At 45.7% G+C, this 19,064-nt stretch overlaps 1 protein-coding gene across 1 annotated transcript in view; it reads right to left on the bottom strand.

Moving 5' to 3' along the window:
- Positions 1–19,064, bottom strand: part of LOC138259982 (rho GTPase-activating protein 6-like) — a 560,497-nt gene that overhangs the window by 448,970 nt on the left and 92,463 nt on the right. The window lies entirely within an intron of this gene.

The raw sequence follows: 19,064 nt of genomic DNA, 5'->3' as shown, positions 1-19,064 counted from the left end.
AACTACTATGTCATTCAGAATGGATGAGTGACATGATTGTTTTTCCTTTTTCTGTGTGTCTTTTGCTACCAATCCCTAGCCTGGAAATGATTGTTTAGAAGCAGCATTCTGTTGAGTTTAGGTCTGCCTTGTATTAGAATTCTGCAAGCAACATTATGTTCTTCTGTACTATGCATTCATTGCGCAACATAGCCTTATGCTTCACCAAGCAATGTAACACTAAGGATGGATGTATTAGCAAAGTCAGCAGCATTGCGCGCCTTAGCACATTGCCAGTACTTTAACATATTTTGGAGAATGCTTCATGTGTTCACTAAGACCCAGCTGGGGAAGGTGATGCCACATAGTCAACGCTACATAACATGAATTCCAACAATGGAGTGACAATTCTCACTTCATACCCAAGTTAGATAAGTGCCACTAGTCGTCATCCCCCAGCTTTTCTTTTTGCCTTAAGTTGCTCCCAGTGCTTAATGTGTAAATAAAAACGTGCCCAGAGCCCTTCTTTTAAACACACGTCTGCTGCAATTAAATGTGTGAACACGGAATACTAAGGCAGCACAATACTGAAGCCATCTCTGGCCTCTTCAATTTATTTACCACCACTTCCTGTCCCTTCAGCCCACTCTTGCAGCTTTCTGCTTTCTCCCATCGTGACGATTTTTCATGTCGCTCTTCCTCTGACTTTCCCATACGTGTCTTTTGCTCGCAGAAAATGCTTGAGGCAGAACACTAAGGGGGTCATTCTGACCCTGGCGGTCTCAATGACTAAAGCACCGCCAACAGGCTGGCGGTGCTTTTTTCCCTATTCTGACCGCGGCGGTACCGCCGCGGTTCCACCGCCGGGGCCGGCGGTTTCCCGCCGTTTATGCCCCGCGGGGATAATCTGCCAGGAAGAGGCTGGCGGTAAGGGGTGTCCTGGGGGCCCCTGCACTGCATGCCACTGGCATGGGCAGTCCAGGGGCCCCCTAACAGGGCCCCGGCCAGCTTTTCACTGTCTGCATAGCAGACAGTGAAAAGCGCTACGGGTGCAACTGCACCCGTCGCCCGGCCGCAACACCGCCGGCTCCATTAGGAGCCGGCTCCTGTGTTGCGGCCTCATTCCCGCTGGGCCGGCGGGCGCAAACGTGGTTTGCGCCCGCAGACCCAGCGGGAATGTCGGAATGGGGGCCGCATGGCGGTTTCCGCCTGGCGGTTTCCGCCTGGCGGTCGGAATGACCCCCTAAGTGCTTGTGCTCTGCAGCGGAAACAAAAAGCAAACATTAAGCACTGGTTGCTCCTCTTCATAAAGAGCCTTGCATACAGAATCATACAATATTAGGTCTATGCCAATGTGACAAGTTGTTGTGAGCTGTGACTTTGATCACCACTTCTAACAGAAGGCTTCGTGTTTAGAGATGCACCAAACCTCCATCTCATCATAAGATGTTGGTGGGCTACCACTACTAATCTTCTGGGTTGTATACGTGTAGTGTTCTTTAATCCAAAAATGCAAACAAAAAACTAGAATTGTTCTAGTTATGGCCCTACGTTGTGCTGTGATAGAAAAATTGACAAATGCTAAACTTCTATACACAGTTGGTTAGTACCAATAATTAACATAGATCGTAATTCGCCAGCAGCGGCTCCATCATAGGGGGTGCCAGGGAATTGACCCGCCACCCTGCTCTGCCACTTGCTTACGTTATCTTTACAGCTTTTCCAGGAAAACAGATGATTTTACAGATTGCTTATCTGCTACCAAAAGCTGTAATGTCAGGTTGGCAGCAGAAGTGGACTTTATTAGCTGTATTGCGCATGTGTCAGACAGGGGCTGTTAATGTCTGGTGTCATAAAGGCACAATATATATCTGACATGCTGCACCAGTGTCATGCAGTGCAGCAGGTGAAATAAAGGAGCTGCAGGGCCTGTCAATCATTTGCCCTCTTCCCCTATCAGAAGACGGAATAAAGACAAATGTTTTCCCTGCAACTTTAGCCCACCATCTGATAGCATCGAAGCTCATGAAACTGACTCTGGTGTGTTGTTGTAGGAAGGAGACAGGAGAGGGAGAATCGCCATGCATTTTAACAGCATGCAAGCTCTTATTGAAATGGACTGCCCCGGTACGATTCACTTTCAGGCGAGAGAGAGAGAGGGGAAGAGAGAGACGCAGAGAGCTAGAAGAGAGAAAAAAGGAGAGGGGTAGGGAAAGAGTGAGAGAGAGAGGGCGAAAGACACAGAGAGACTCAGTGGAGAGGGAAAGAAGGAGAGGGAGATGGAAAGAGAGAGAGGTTAAGAGAAGGAGAGAGAGAGAGAGAGTGTGGGGTCTGTATGTTGTTCCTCCAAAATGTTAAGTCTATAGGTAGGGGTGTTAACAAAACATCCAGTTTGATGAGCCAGCGAGGGGATGTTAAGAGTCTACCAGATGGGTAAGTTCCTGTGTCTGATATTCTTCGATGGTGCTCTTGATTGGGATGTGGAACATTCAAAACCAGAAGGTACAATGTGTGTGGGGTGTGTATGGGTGCTATAGCAGGGCCACGTATTTTCCACCGAAGGGCTGAAAGAAAGAGCAATGCCCATGTTAAGGCCCATAATAGGAGGTCACATGGCACATTCTCTGGCAGTTCTGGAGAAGGGGGTTGTGCTCATCAGAGCCCTGCTAATAGCCATCCATAATCCGAGCCACACTGACAGGCAGTGATAAGGCAACCAGGCCTTTCCAGTCTAGAGTCAAACAAAAACCCTTGTAGCACCAGGTACTGAACACTAGCAATTGAAAAAGAGCAGATGTTTAGTAAAAATGAACACAAGCATATTTCTTTCAGGGTGTATTTTGTCCATCACTGGCACACTAGATTCAATCTTCCAAAATAATGTATGCTAACATATTGGCAAATAACTCTAATTTTAATTTGTAGTAACTGCAATGTGTGGGGCGGGCTTGGACATTTTGTTTTTTAGTCTGCCCTGGGGATCCAGGTATGTGGCAATCTCAACACAAGTAGGGACCTCAGAAAGGCCCACTGCAAGGCTTTGAACTCTGAATCATTTGTTGTATAATGCTTCAAACTTCGGACTTTTCTAAGAACTGTAAATAATAAAAGTGACTATTACCAAATTTGTGATGTTCCAGTTAATGACCTCAGAAGGATGGAAGGTTGACTCTGCTGTGGCAGGATTTGAATTGAGTTCATGATCAGCAGTTCGTTACATTGGTGAGCAATGAAGGATCATTCAATAGCCACATTTATTTATTTATTAAGTACATTAATTTCAAATACATTTGTTGAGTGCTCCACGGTAACCGCATCAACAGTCCAGAGACGGCTGGATTTAGAGAATGTACAGTTTAGAACTGCATTTATTAAATGCTCCCCATATCTACTTTTTAATGAATGCACCATGGTAAACTGCTGTTGATACAAACTAGCTTTTCTCATACCCGAGACCTTGTTCTCTCCCAGCTCAGACCATGAGAGTGCTGAAATGCTTCATGAGTGACTTCTCAGAGAGCAAGATAAGCAATGTGCCCATGTGAGAGCAGTGGGCAAGTGTAAGTGCAAAGTGAGCAGCATACCTGTAGGAGTTCAGGTTATGCAGTGTCCCTGTGAGTACAGGTAGAGCGTTGTGGTTGTGACAGACCATTGTGACCAGTAGGCCTTGGTGAGTGGAAGTAGAGAGCGTTGTGTCAGTGACAGACTATCGTGAGCAGTATGCCTTTGTGAGTGAAAGTAGAGAAGTGCTGCTGTATGAGAGCATGATGCGTTGTGTCTGGGTGAGTGATGTGTCTATGTGATTACAAGGTAAACTGTGTGAGTGCAAAGAAATCAGCATTGCTGGATGAAAGCAGAGTGAGCTTTGCACCTGAGAAAGGGCAGAGAGAGATGTGTGTCTCTCTGAGTGTAGTAGGGTCAGTTTTGGGTCTGTGGGTGCATTGTGCTTAGAACAGGAGGGTGCCATCTGTACCCTTTAAAACATTTTACTAAGTTTTCTCAAAATGTATTTAGTAAAATTCAACATTTGCACCCAAATGAGAGAACACCTCGCGCATCTCCTCTTTCAACTCAGGCTTAATTGTTGCATCAGCTAGTGTGTTATAATTGGGTCACAGCAATATACGCAGGAGCGGCTCGTGGGGATTGGAAGGGGTGGGGCGGTGTGGAGCACTGGGGAAATAAACATTAAAATAAATGAAATTTAAAAAAAACAATTACCTAATTCTTCGCTGTGCCGCTCCTCTCCTCCATCTCACTGCAGGCACAGGCTCCCAGCCTGCCCTGCGGCCAATTCTGATGCTGCTCAGGCAGACAGGGAGCCTGTGCAGGCTCTCTCTAGCCTGGCAACTGTGTTGTCAGGCTGGAGAGAACACACTTTGCATGTATGTTTGGCAGGCCAGAGACAGCCGGCCAAACATACATGCGCAGTGAGGGGGGGAGCTAAGCACTCCCCCTCACTGCTCGTCACCCCCGTGGCCCTGCCCCTTTGAATGAAAAGGATAATAAACAGAGTTTATTAGCCTTTTCTTTTAAAGATTTTGCAGCTGCCATTGCTGGTGGCGGGGGGGGGTGACGTTACGCTGCCCTAATGGAGGAGCTGTCCCTGAATGTGCCCCACCTCTTCCTTTTAAAATCCATCAGCTGCCACTGTATTCAACACTGCTTATATGTGACATTTCAATTCTGGTCAAGGAATTCCACAAACAATGATTACAGTTTTAAACCACATTAGTTTTGCAATTTTGGTGGAAACATGACAGGATTTGAAAGCATTTTTAAATGGTGCATGGTCACTACTTCATCTGTGATGGTGGGACACATGGATAAGAATTGCTTTTTGCAAGGGGCGTCTACATCACACCACTTCCAAATAGCGACTCCTTGTTTATTGTTAAACACATTTTAGAAGTCTACAGAGAGTTACTGACTCCTGAGATAGGTTTAGTAAATTGCTAAAGCAGTTTTTCAGTTCCAAAACTCCCAATGGACGGTTTACAACTTAAAACTGTTTTCTACACCTGTAATAGAGTAACTATTACCTAAACAAATACATGGGGTGTTTTTGCACATATATGTTTTCAAATGCACTCCTTAAGTGGGTAATTGCAATTTCTTCAGAGATCTGTGTTTGTTCTGCATCTCATAAGTTTGAAACCCAGCAGAATGAACTGAAGATTTAATTTTACCTCAATGTTATTTACACTGCAGAAAGGCAGCATGATTGGCAGGATGTGTTATGTCAACAAAAAAAGCTTTCTTCTGTGCTGAGACAAATACCCCCCCCCCAATAATCTCATTGTGTACCCATATTAGGCATCCACTACTTCCCAGAACCCTTCCCCTGACCTATACCTGATGCTCACTCACCAGAAACACTATGATGCTAAGTAGACACTCTAGTTTGTAGGAATTGCACCAGCTTGAGCCACAGGAAAGCTGCATGGGCAGCCTTCAGCAAATAAAGACAGAGCCTAAAAGGTGCATAGAAGTTGGACTCTCTTGCATAGTGACTTGAACAGACAGCAGACAGCGTACACCTGGCGGCTGTAACAAAAAGAGGCCTGCAGAATGTTCCTTGCCTGTACAGGGTCCTTGTGTGTGTCTGTGCCCAGCTGCAGGGCACACATTAAAAGGAGTAGTGGGACTGGAGAATCCTAAAAGGGCAAGATTTTTCACCAGGGGTGGTCCCTTTGCTATGGCAAAGGAGCGTCGCCCCCCTGGCCAAGAGCCAGGAAATGAAAAATAAAACAATAGTTGCACTATTATTTTATGTTTCATCTCCTGACTCTGCCAGCAGTTCCGGTGAGGGGTGCGGCTGGGCACAGGAGGTGGGAGGGGTAAAGAGGGCACCTAAGTGAGCATGTGTGTTTGGCCAGCTGTCTGAGGCTGGCCAAACACACATGCGCACTTAGGTTTTTTCTAGCCCGACCGTGTTTAACAGCCGAGCTGGAGAAACTGCACAGAGCATAGGGCACTGTCTGAGCAGCAGTGACTGCTGCTCAGACCAATCCTGATGCTGCTTTCATGCTATGCTGGGAAGCCTGTGCTGGTGTCACCACATGGAGGGAAGAGGAGTGCGAGCCGGCAGGAGATGGAGGTAAGGTAAGTTAGTTTTATTTTACTTACTTTATGTTTTTTTTTTATTTCCCCCCTCCATCTCTGTCCCCTTCCCCTAACCCTCCCCTTGAGATTTGCGATCACCGTCGCTGTTCTTCATCTCACATACTGTACAGCCCAACACAAGTTGCTGCCTGATGGCACTCCCTAAAAAAATCAAAACGACTTATATGCCTGAGAGTGCGCTGCTTCATTGGAGCCCAGACAAATTGGCACATTTGGCAATGCTAAGATACAGCAGACAGCAAAACAATCCTTCCAGTACTATGAGTGCAGGTAGTACAGAGCAGTACCCATGAAAGTGCAAGACCTTGGGCATGTAGCCCTGTATGTACCTTTTCCCCACCCCGTGTGGATCTAGTAGCAAGCATCCATCTTCCTTGTGTGAATGAAACCAAAGTTAATTTTAAATGCTACTTCACTCAGAAAGTCTAAAAATCCTCATTATTCATGTATGATTCTGTTTATTAAATATGTAGTCCCACACGAGCCCTGGGCAGCCAGTAATTTATGCATTGGCTTTAGTAGAGTGAGCTGGGCACAGAGATAAAACAACTATTTAAAACAAACAGGCACATTACCCTGAAATATGATGCCCAAATTGTTAGACGAGCAGTGGAGGAATGAGTAGAGGTTGTTTACATTTAATATGAGAAGGAGACATTGGAATAATAAGATAGCGAGGTATCACATACTGAATGCAGACAAATTAAATAGCACATTTAAAATGGAACATTAGAAATACTGTATTTACCTGAATAGTACCAAATCGCGGAGCAATGTCGATGATGAGTGTTTTAGGGCACGTAGTACAGAAGAAGGGGAAGCTGGAGCAATTGGAAGCTGGAGTACAGCACCAAATGTGGGGATTATAATGTGGGGTAAGAGATGGAATGGGGCAGACAGGGAATGTTGAGGTAGTGAGGGGAGGGGTACTTTACACACACACTCACACACACATGCAGACAGAGCTGACAAGACAGCTCTCCAGGCTAGACATTTATTGCACAAGCTTTCATTGAGATAGAATTAACACTGCCTTACACAACCTATTGTGCCACTTGCCTTCATTTTGCAAACGGTTGTACGACGGAAAACCGACTTTCAAAACAACTAGTGCCTTAACAACGAGGTCGGAACACCGACCTCGTTCTTACTACTAATGATTTTACCACGAATGCCTTAACAACGATATTTCGTTGTAAAGGCATTCCTGATAAAAGCATTACTAATAGGCACCATTCACCCTACATCCCTCACCCCACCCTCCCAACCCAACCCCGCCCCAAAACCTAAAACCCCCTGACCCACCACCCCCTCCCCAAAACTAAAAACGCCCCACCCCCCCAACCCCGCCCCAAAACCTAAAACCCCCCGACCCCCCACCCCCTCCCCAAAACCAAAAACGCCCAACCACCCCAACCCCACCCCAAAACCTAAAACCCCCTGACCCCCCACCCCCTCCCCAAAACCAAAAACACCCCACCCCCCAACCCCGCCCCAAAACCTAAAACCCCCTGACTCCCCACCCCCTCCCAAAAACGCCCCACCCCCCCAACCCCGCCCCAAAACCTAAAACCCCCTGACCCCCACCCCCTCCCCAAAACCAAAAACGCCTCACCCCCCAACCCCACCCCAAAACCTAAAACCCCCTGACCCCCCACCCCCTCCCCAAAACCAAAAACGCCCCACCCCCCAAACCCGTCCCAAAACCTAAAACCCCCACCCCCTCCCCAAAACCAAAAACGCCCCACCCCCCCAACCCCGCCCCAAAACCTAAAACCCCCTGACCCCCACCCCTTCCCCAAAACCAAAAACGCCCCACCACCCCAACCCCACCCCAAAACCTAAAACCCCCTAACCCCCACCCCCTCACCAAAACCAAAAACGCCTCACCCCCCCAACCCCACCCCAAAACCTAAAACACCGACCCCCACCCCCTCCCCAAAACCTAAAACCCCCCACTTAACTTAGTCGACCCCTTGTCACCTGCGTCGTCCTCCTTCGCCAACTCCCTTCTTTGTACCTTAACCACGCATGTTCGTTGTTCAGAACATACGTAGTTAAGGCACAAAATAACGGAGTCGTGGTTAAAAAAAGCGTTGTTGCGCTTTCGTTAACCATGACTTTCGTAAAAAATACGTTGTGATAAAGGATGTTTCCCTTTGCAAACTACTACTCTGTAATGGTCCACACATTACAGTGCATGTCCAGGAAAGGAAGTCAACTTTTTAACAGGGATAATATCCAATCACAAGAAGTTCAAGAGGAAGGCAAAACCCCAAAGGACTGCAGAGACCAGAAGCATCAATACAGCACGGCATGCCGAGGAGAGGGATTAGGAGGATTGCCTGGCAAAGGGATCTCGAAGTCCCCCATGCATCTCAAGCACTGAGAAGATAAAAAACAAGCATTTGCAATGCAAAAGGTCTCGCATTTTCTTGAAAGCTATTGGAATTGTAAATGCATAACAAGACTTTTTGCCACATTAATTGGCCAACCCTGCCGCAATTGTTGGTCCTTTCTGCCACATAATTCCAGTGGCCCTGCATATAACTAAAGGGCTAGTAGGCCTACTGGAATAATTTTTTTAAACAAGGCCCTTAAAACCCAAACTACTCTGAGGTGCACAACATATTTACGTGGCAGTTGTTACAGGTGACATTGCCTTTGGGGAAATTAAATAATTATACTCTACTGTAAGAATGCATGCTTACTGGATCACTGTCCCTTTACTACAGTCTGGAGAGTTGAACAAAACGCCCCTGATTTTTCACACAGGTGAGGAGAGCCACCTCACATGATGCTAATGAACCTCAGTCAGTCATAAACTGAAATATTAGTTATAAAATATTGACTTCTGTACAGCATAATCAACTGTAAGCTCTCCTTCCTCTAGATTTTATAAATACACACACACACAGCTCAAGTCTCACACTGAAATGTGTGTAGTTCATCTAGTCAGGTTTCTGCTTTGTATTCACAGCTTGTATCATGTTATAAAACTACAAGTCTCAGAATGCAAAGCTGAAACATAAACTAAATGAGCGAATCACAAATTGAACTAGGGATCTGGACATCTTTACAAATACTACTCCAGGGGCTGGTTTCCAGCTTGTATCACTACAAGTCCCAGACTGAATATCTGTGCTGTACAGAACTTGTTCCTAAGCAGATCAGAGAGCATATAATGTAAAAATGTCAAAATAACTTTGATGATTAATGTTCTTTTTGGAGAGAGAATGTACTTCTGTCTAGTGGAAGTTTGGACTGATTATAAGGTAGCGCAGAGTGTTAATGTTCTTTCTGGAGAGAGAACGTACTTTTGTCTAGTGGAAGCTCTGACTCATTATAAGGCAGTGCGGAGAGTTAATGTGTCTGCTGCAAAGAACTTGTGGTAGGCAAATCACAAAGTACATATAATGTAAAAATGTCAAAACATGTGACAATTTATGTTGTTTCTGGAGAGAGAATATACTTTTGTCTTGTGGAAGCTTGGAGTCATCATGAGGTAGCGCACAGGGTAATATGCCTGCAGCAAAGAACGTGTACTAAACAGATCAGAGTGCATGTAATGTAAAAATGATACCCCCGATCGAGTTTAAAATACGAGCGCTGTGTGCTCCATGGTAGCCAACAGAACAAACTTTTGTCTATTTAAATCATCATAAGGTATCACACAGTGTTAATATGCCTGTTGTAATGTGTACTAAGCAGTTCAGAGTGCATATAATGTAAAAACGATACCGCCAATCGAGTTCATGCTCTGAGTGCTGTAAGCGGCATGGCAGCCATGAAGCACAGATGAAAGAATAAAGTAGATTGCCCACGCTGAAGTATATCAGCAATCGTGCAATTAACATTGTAACAGGGTCGGTATTCAAGGCGGGAACCAAACGGCCCAAAGTGGGACAAACATAAAGGATTTATTAATGAAATCAAGTGATTTTTTAAAAGAAAACCCACAATCAAATGAAAGTGATGGGTGTGAGGTGGGTGTGGTTAAATACAATACTTTCAACAGATCAAAGCACTTGTGAGCTCGACCTAAAAAGAGTGGGAAAAATAATGCAGTGTAACCATATAGCTAGCCTCTATAGGACTTAGGGCCAGATGTAGCAAACGTTTGCGAGTCACAAATGGGTCGCAGCGCTATTTGCGACCTCGCAAAATGTGAAATGGGATGTACAAATCCCATTTTGGAGTACCAAATAGCGATGCGACCCATTACCGACTTGCAAAATTTGTGACCTGATTTTGCAACTCGCAATTAGGAAGTAGCAAATTGCGAGTCGCAAACCGTATGCAAAAGCCAGTCGCAAATTGCGACTAGTCGAAAAAGCCTGTTTTGCACACCCAGATTACCACTGATTCAGAACAGGTGGTAACCAGAACCAAAGTATAAAAGGAGACCCAGAAGGCATCTGGGTTACTCAAAATGGCTGTACTATATGTGATTACATGGAGGAGGAGAGCCCAGGCTGCCCAGCAGAGGAGGAGGAGGCAGAGACAGGAGATGATATACCGAACAAGGCAGACACTATTTCAAGAAACTGAGGTTGAGATTTATGATAAATACAGACTGAGCAGCACAGTTATCCTAGAGATCATTGAACTGCTGAAACCTCAGCTTGAACGCCAGACAATGCGCGGCAGCGCCATCCCCACACATGTGCAAGTGCTATGCTCACTGCATCTCTTGGCCTCGGGTAGCTATCAGGCGGTGATTGCAGTGCAGGAGGGGTGTCCCAAAGTGCCCTCTCAAGATTCTTCAGACGTTTCCTAGATGCCATCCTCGCACACGTGTCCAGATATAAATACCTTCCCAGGAATGAGGCAGGAATATGTGTTCCGCAATAGGAAATGTACCCACTCACTAAACATCCAGGTGGTATGTGATGCCCATAATGTCATTACTGACATTGTGGCTAAATATCCAGGGAGCCTACATATTCAGGCAAAGTGGGATACACCAACGCCTAGAACGTGGGGAGTTTGGAGAAGGATATTTATTAGGTACTGGCGAGTACACTCCGAAGCCTTACATGCATTATACTGTGTAACCCTCTGATGCCCTGCTAAATTTGCCTCTTTTGTCAAACAGGTGACTGTGCATATAATATACCCTGAGACCATGGATACTCACCCCATACCTAACACCTGGCAATCAGAATGAGAGGCGATACAACATTGGACATCGGCAAACCAGAGCTGTAATTGAGAGGACGTTCGGCTTGTTGAAGTCACAATTCAGATGCCTGCAGAAAAGTGGAGGAGCACTTCAGTATGCCCCAGAAAGAGCATGCAAGATAGTTGCCACCTGTGCCATCCTACACAACATTGCCACCAGACGTGGCCTATATCTCACGCCTGACGACACAGATTCGGAGGATGAGGAGCAAGAGCTACCACTCCGACAGCCTGGGGATGGAAGCATTGCAATGGAGGGCAGACAGAGACGGAACCACATAGCAACCTACTACTTTGGCAGGTACATAGCAACTGTGACAACACTCACAAATGTAAGACACTCATTGCCCAGTTGTGTAGTTCAACAAATTAACCCTTTTATTGCAGGACTACAATGTGGAAACAATAGTCAACTATACTACAGAATGCAAAAGAAAAGTGTAGCCTTACACATTACGTGCATGTGCCTCTGTAACACCACATATCAGTAGCTCACAGCCTCCTGCGACTGCGGACACAATGGCTTACTCCAGGTTGGTCCCCTGATCCCTGCTGTGCACTGCTACTCCACAACACACGTGAATCAGTGGCAGACACACTACTCACAATGGAAACCTCCTCACTGTCCTGCAGGGTATCCCCAATGCCCCTTGCTGCCTGTCTGGTCTCTAGCAGGTCCACCGCATGGCCGATGCAGCCAAGTCCTCGAGCCACATCTCCTGCAAAATGGCCTAGTTCCACTTCAGGCTGACAGTGCGCCTTTACAGGCAGGATGTAGTGGTAGCCAGGTGCCCTATAGACACACCTAGCCTGTCTAAACGGGCAGCAGTGTTGTGCTCCCTGCGCTGTGCTTGTGCCCTGTTGGCCACCAGTTCCCTGACCAAGTTGTCTATGGAGGTAGTCAGGTTACCCAAGTGAGCGTTCATTGTAGTGAACTGGTTGTCCACATTTGCCAGCCCATGCGTGAGGGTGTTCTGCAGTCTTGAAAGGTTACGGTTGATTAACCGCATTTGTCTATTTTGCAGCCGGTGACTCTGCAGTAAGGATGCCTCCACTCCCAACAAATCCTCATCAGTAACATCCTCCCTACACACAGACTGCATTGTGCATCGTCGTCTACGCACCGAGCCAGCTGATCCCCATGGTTGACTCTCCCTAGGCATTGGCCTGGGGTCACAATGGCTGCCTCTATACCCAGAGCAGGATCATCCATGTTCTCTTGTGCCGATTGGATGGGTGGTGTTGTCCTGCACTCCCCTGTGGTGTCTGTGGCAGCCTCCTCCTGTGTGTCAGTGCCTTGATCCTCTCCCTGCACAGTGGCGCTGATGGGGGGGGCTTGTGGGAGACCTGTGGACATAGGGGATACACTGTCAGTGTCGCACATATGTTTGATGCCTCAGAATAAACATTTTCCTATATTTGGACTACTGTACTACATTGCCCATAATGCACTGTTATATAGGTTGCAAAACTGGGAATGGAGCTAATCTGGAGGTGCATGCTGATGTGTACTGTGATTGTGTGCATGGTGCAAAGGCTGATGTAAATACGTTAATTTTGGTACTTACTTTTTGATGTTCCTGGTGCTGAACTGTCTAGGTCTCCGATGCCCAGTACAGCCTCCGACTCCAGAGTTGTCTCCACCATGGTTTCGATGGCTGTAGGGGGTGGTACAGTGGATGGCCCTCCTCCAATGGCATGCATCTCACTCATGCGCTCCGCCACTCTTTCCTTGGTCCTGGAGCGAAGGTCATACCACCTTTTGCGGACCTCATCCAGGGTGTGGTGGCTGACACCGATGACATTTATTTTGTCCAGGATGTCCTGCCAGATCTTCTTTTTGTGGCTGTCAGGGACACTCATTTCTGCCTTGTCAAATAATTCCTCATGGTGCAGGCAGCACTCCTCAGTGAGCACCTCCAACTCCTTCTCAGAAAACGTTTTCATTTTCTGCCTCCACCGGGTGTCTCCTTTTCCTGTGTATCCATTGTTGCTGCAGCTCCTCTCACCTGGGTGTGGCTCTGCAGTTTGGGCTGGGTAGGCTCCTCCCTGTTCCATGGGGTTACTTCCTGGTTCTGATGTCATCACTCAGAACCAGGAAGTGGGTTTTTCAAAAGGTTAATTTGCACCTGCATGCAATTTGCGAGTCAGTCGCAATTTGCGATACAGGACCACGCCCTTGTGCAATTTGCGACCTCGCAAATTGCGAGGTTGCAAATAGCGACCTCGCAAAATGCGAGGTCGCAAATTGCGGTGCACCGAATCGCTATTTGGTATAGCGATTTTTCTTGGCATATAATTTTGCGAGTCAGAAATAGCAATTCACATGGAGTCGCTATTTCCAACTCGCTATTTTTTGCGTTCCTACATCTGGCCCTTAGGTCATTACACGTTATGAAGGCTAGCAGGCCTAGTGCAATAATTCTACAAACAAGGCCCTTAAAACATAACTTCTCCCAGCTGTAAAACAAACGTTTCAGCCATGAGAGAGCTTAAAAAGATAATGAATGGTGTTACGGGTTATTATTTAGGAGTCCCAATAACATAGTGTGAGGACTCACTGATGGTCTAGATAGAAAGGCACATCGTGGGCAATGTTTTGATGGTGGTCCCATTGTCCTAGGACCACCATAGGCTGAGTTATGAGCAAACATGTTTTTTAAAAGTAATGCCTTGCAAAGAATTATGGGGCGAGTTTCCCAAGTGCAGTAAATATTGTAGTATCGGCTCACCTGCTGTCCTGGGAAATCCGCTTTCGCTTTGAGGATTTCTGTTTTACATAAAGCATTTACCAATTCCAAGTGTTTTAAGGGAAGAGACACAAGAAAAGACTCTGGATAGGTAACTGTGAACAATGTGACCAGCGCACCAATGCCGCTGATCGAGTTCATGCTGTTGTGTCTGTTTTCACTGTGAGCACCATGGCCGCCATGCAGCACGAAGGGGAGAGACAAAAGAAAAAATTGTTTTCCATGTTGAAGTATATCGGCAATTGTGCAATAATCCATGTAACAGGGGCAGTCTTCAAGGTGTGACAAACGTAAAGCATTTACAAATGACAAAGGCAAGCCCAGGAACGAATGAAAGTGATGTGCGTGAGATGGCCATGGTTAAAAGCTCACTCTACTTTCAACAAGTCAAAGCGCTTGCGCGCTCGACCTAAAAAAGTAAGTACTCCAGAAAACAAATCTATGATTTAACAGAACATAGTTAAGCAAAGTGTTTTGCAATGCAAAGTAATATAATTAAAAGGATGGAAGAGCACAAGACGTTTCCAAACTGAAATTAAGATGAATGTAATGGAAGCTAGTTCTTAAAATTGTTTAATACACTTGAGAATGAACGGATAGGTCATGTCCGGGGAGTAGGCCGCAAGCCACGTTTACAGGAAGGATTCGCTATGTTATTATGAAGGGCGCACAATTATCTTTATCAATGCTTAAGAACCAAACTGAACAATCGAGTGTTATTTTTAGAGGCGTCAACAATGAGAATTCTGCACGTGTAGCTCATTAACAGCAGCAAATATTGAACCCACAAAATCTATATGAGGCTACGTACCAGGGTGCTGTGAGCATGGACTATACAGCTTTAAAAATGCAAATTTTACAGACAGTAACATATTCTCTTTTATTGTGGACTATAATTCTATAAAACTAACCTCCTTGGCTACTAGAACAGTGAGCCATTATTGTTCAATGCATTTTCAATTTGGATCTTTCACAAATTAAAAGGAATAAACACATTTTTACCAAAAATAATAAGTAATTACTAAACGTTTACCCAGATTTAATAGTAGTATGAAAGACTAATTTGTGATATGAAGATGCATAGAGTCGACTCTCTCTACCAAAAACAAACGGCCTCTTTTATAATTAATAAAGAAAACATGCTAATCAACAAACAGCTTGAAGGAAATGAGTAAATATGTTTTGGGCAACCTTTCATACAAGAATCTTAACAATGTTGGCATTCTACTGACCCGTTAGATACTGACAAAGCAACATTTTGTATTACAAACTGCAGCTGCCACCAGAAAAATTAAGATGGACACGTAATTAATCATTAGAGTACAAAAAAGAGCCAGTGAGCAAGTGCGGAGAGGATACTGAAAATATTGCAACTGTCAAAACTAGGCACTATAGTGAGAAGAATTCAATACTAAGATGAATCCTTCGCATAGCATTGGCTAGGCTACGTAGTTTATAGTGCGCTGTGTTTTATTTTCTTCCATTTCCTTTTGCAGAGGTCGGTGTTATTTTTTCAGCAGCATGAATCACATTTTGTATTTTACCTACAACCTGAGCGGTTCATTCAATTCTGTCCGAGATGTCGGAAAATGAAAAAAGGATGCATTTATTTAGAGGGTATAGTACTACCTCAGCACTCAACTGGGATTTGGAGAAAAACTCTAAATGCACTCCACAGGGAGAACATATCACTAAGAAAAGAAACTGATTATTAATGCAAAGTTCTAAATGAATTAGGACATCGGGCGATTAAAGTTTAGAAAGTAGTTTTTGTACCCAATGTTAAGCTTTTTGCTGATTTGCAACACCTGGCGTCAGTTTAAAATGCTGTATTATGTATATTATTTGGAGATGGACAGCATAGACAATATGGAGAAAAACATGTTAGCTCTAAAAAGATAGCAATAAAACAATGAGGGGGTGGGGACTGTACGACGAAACAACGACTGCAAAAAAAACTACTGCCTTAACAACGAGGTCGGAACACCGACCTCGTTGCTACTACTAATGATATTACCACGAATGCCATAACAACGATATTTCGTTGTAAAGGCATTCCTGATAAAATCATTAGTAATAGGCACCATTCACCCTACATCCCTCACCCCACCCCCCCAACCCCACCCCAAAACCTAAAACCCCCTGACCCCCCACCCACTCCCAAAAACGCCCCACCCCCCCAAACCCACCCCAAAACCTAAAACCCCCTGGCCCCCCACCCACTCCTCAAAACCAAAAACGCCCCACCCCCCAACCCCACCCTAAAACCTAAAACCCCCTGACCCCCCACCCACTCCCCAAAACCAAAAACGTCCCACCCCCCCAACCCCACCCCAAAACCTAAAACCCCCTGACCCCCCACCCACTCCCCAAAACCAAAAACGCCCCACCCCCCCAACCCCACCCCAAAACCTAAAACCCCCTGACCCACCAACCCCCACCCCCTCCCCAAAACCTAAACCCACACTTACCTTCGCCAAGTCCCTTCTTTGTACCTTAACCACGCATGTTCGTTGTTCAGAACATACGTAAAGGCACAAAAAACCGAAGTCGTGGTTAAAAAAAGCGTTGTTGCGCTTTCGTTAACCACGACCTTCGGAAAAAAAAGTCGTAAAAAAGGATGTTTCCCGGGGGTGGGGGGTAACTGATCACTGCACAGGCTGCACATCATACCAGCTCTGTGCAGGTACATCTGACAGAGCTTAACTTGACTTGGTGTTAACCAGTGCTGAGTACAGCCACTTCTTTTACACAAGTAGTACACAGTCTGTAAGTGTAGTAGATGCTGAGTGTGCCACTTTGGGCAGAATATCTAATCAAATATTAGCACGTATTTATAAAGAGTGGACTACACTCCGAAAGAAGTTTGTTGGTGCTTTTGCATTTACTTAAAGCAGAATTTCAACTATCAAAGCAGTGAGTAAGCTCAATTTTTTGTCAATCATGCAGGGAACTTTTTACCTATCTGCTGAAAATGGCCCACTGAGGCAATTTCCACTGAAGGGAGGATGGAGGACTCAGCAACTTGTTATGATTCTGGAGACGTATTTATTTATTTATTGTGTTTTATAAAACGCAAACATGACCATCACAGTATCAGAGCGCTGTACAAAGAGAAAGCTGAAGAGGGTTCCAGTACATTAAAAGCATCTTTCACTTAAGATACTTTGTACAAAGAATTAGAGGAGTATGGTAGAAAGCAAGAGGATACAATATAAAATAAAGAACACTGTACATAGAGTTCGGAGCGCAAGGTAAAAAACAGTAGAATACAATATTAAATAGTGTGAAACACAGAGATGCTGTTAAATCTAGCAAAGCGGTTGCCAAGAGAGTTTCTGAATCCCTGAGATGTCCTAGGAAGTTAAAAAAATCTTGATGATTTGATCGGTAACCTACGTGAAAAGACTTCACAGTTTTGTCTCGCATGTAGTGGTAAAGTCTTTGTAGGAAGCTGACTCTGCATATACTATATCAAAATGATATTTAGTGTGCACAGAGTCCAATGCTCTCTTTTGTGGTAGTGTGGTTGGGCAGTTAGGCAGTTAGGCTTATCAGAGGGTAGTGGAAAGCATTTGCTGTACACACGCAGACAATAAGGAAAGCACACAAACAATGAATAGCTCCAGACCAATGGTTTTTATATAGCAAAAATATCTTTTGTTAATTTATTTCGAGAACCACAAGATTCAAGTTGCAGGTAAGTACATAAATAAATACGTATTCCACATATGTATCAGTACTACTTTGATTACAATTGGCAAGTTGTACAGTTTTTGAATAAATGGCAATATTCTGTTTTAAAAGTTGACAGTGCATTTTTCAGAACAGTTCTGGGAGAAAGAAATATTAGAATGATTTGAAGGAAAGTACACGACTTACAGTTCTAGTATCCAGGGGTTAAAGAAGTCCACAGGTTGGGGTTCAACTTAACCATAAACACTCACCACCAGCCACATGGGGCCGGCAGGTGCAGAGGTCAAAGATGAGGCCAATTCAACATGGGCTCATATGGAGACTGGAGGCACTCGGAACCAGGCCTGCATGCAAGTAAGTACCTGCGTCTTCGGAGGGCAGGCATGGGGGGTTTACAGGAGCACTGGGGGGGCCACAGGTTAGCACCAAACACAGCCCTTCAGCAGCGCAGGGGTGGCCGGGTGCAGGGCGCAAACACAGCGTCGGGCTTCCAATGCTTTCCTATGAGAGGACCTCAGTGGTCACTTAGATGCTGCAGGCTGGGTCCAGGGGGTTGGTACCCGAGAACCACAGGCCTGACAAGTAGTGGGGAAGCCCGCTGAGCATTGCTGCACCAGAGGTTGGGATTCCCAAGGTCAGGGGTCTGAGGGTGCAGTGTACATTTTAGCAACGGATATCTTCATCCTGTGTTGTCGCGGTCATGGGGGTCCTCTGGATTCACACTGCAGGCATCATTGTGGGGGACAGGAGAGGGCAACCCAGGGTGGGCACTTGCTCTGAATCACCTAGGGATTCTCTCTAGTCAGTTGGGCCACCTGGACACGGACCGTGGGCGTCGGGTGTAGAGTGGTCAGGACTCACGGATACATGGAGCCTCTGGAGTCTTTAGGTATAGATTCTTCTTGGACAGGGCTGCTGTCCATTAGAGTTCTTGGTCCTCTGGGATGCAGGCAGTCCTCTGGAGGCTTGGCAGAGGTTGTTGGACCCGCAGGAGGCATCCCTTTCTTTTGCAGGGTTCTTTGAAGCAGGAGACAGACCGGTAGGGCTGGGACCAAGTCCGTTTTCATCTTCCTTCTTCTCTGCTGGGGCTTCAGCCTAGCAGTCCTTCTTCTTTCTTCTTTCTTGTGAGTTTGCCAGGAATCTGAAAAGCTAGGTTCAGGGGAGCCCTTAAATACTGTATTTAGGGGCATTACAGGGGTCAAGGGCAGTAGCCAATGGCTACTGTCCCTGAGGGTGGCTACACCCTTGCTGTGTCCACTCCCTTTGGGAAGGGGAACAAAAATCTAAACCTATTGGTCCCTGTCCTCCAAACTAAGATGGAGAATTTTG

This window comes from Pleurodeles waltl, chromosome 2_1, assembly GCF_031143425.1.
Source record: "Pleurodeles waltl isolate 20211129_DDA chromosome 2_1, aPleWal1.hap1.20221129, whole genome shotgun sequence".
Taxonomy (NCBI): domain Eukaryota; kingdom Metazoa; phylum Chordata; class Amphibia; order Caudata; family Salamandridae; genus Pleurodeles; species Pleurodeles waltl.
The sequence above is the reverse complement of the archived record's forward strand: the minus strand, read 5'-3'. Positions and strand labels throughout refer to the sequence as shown.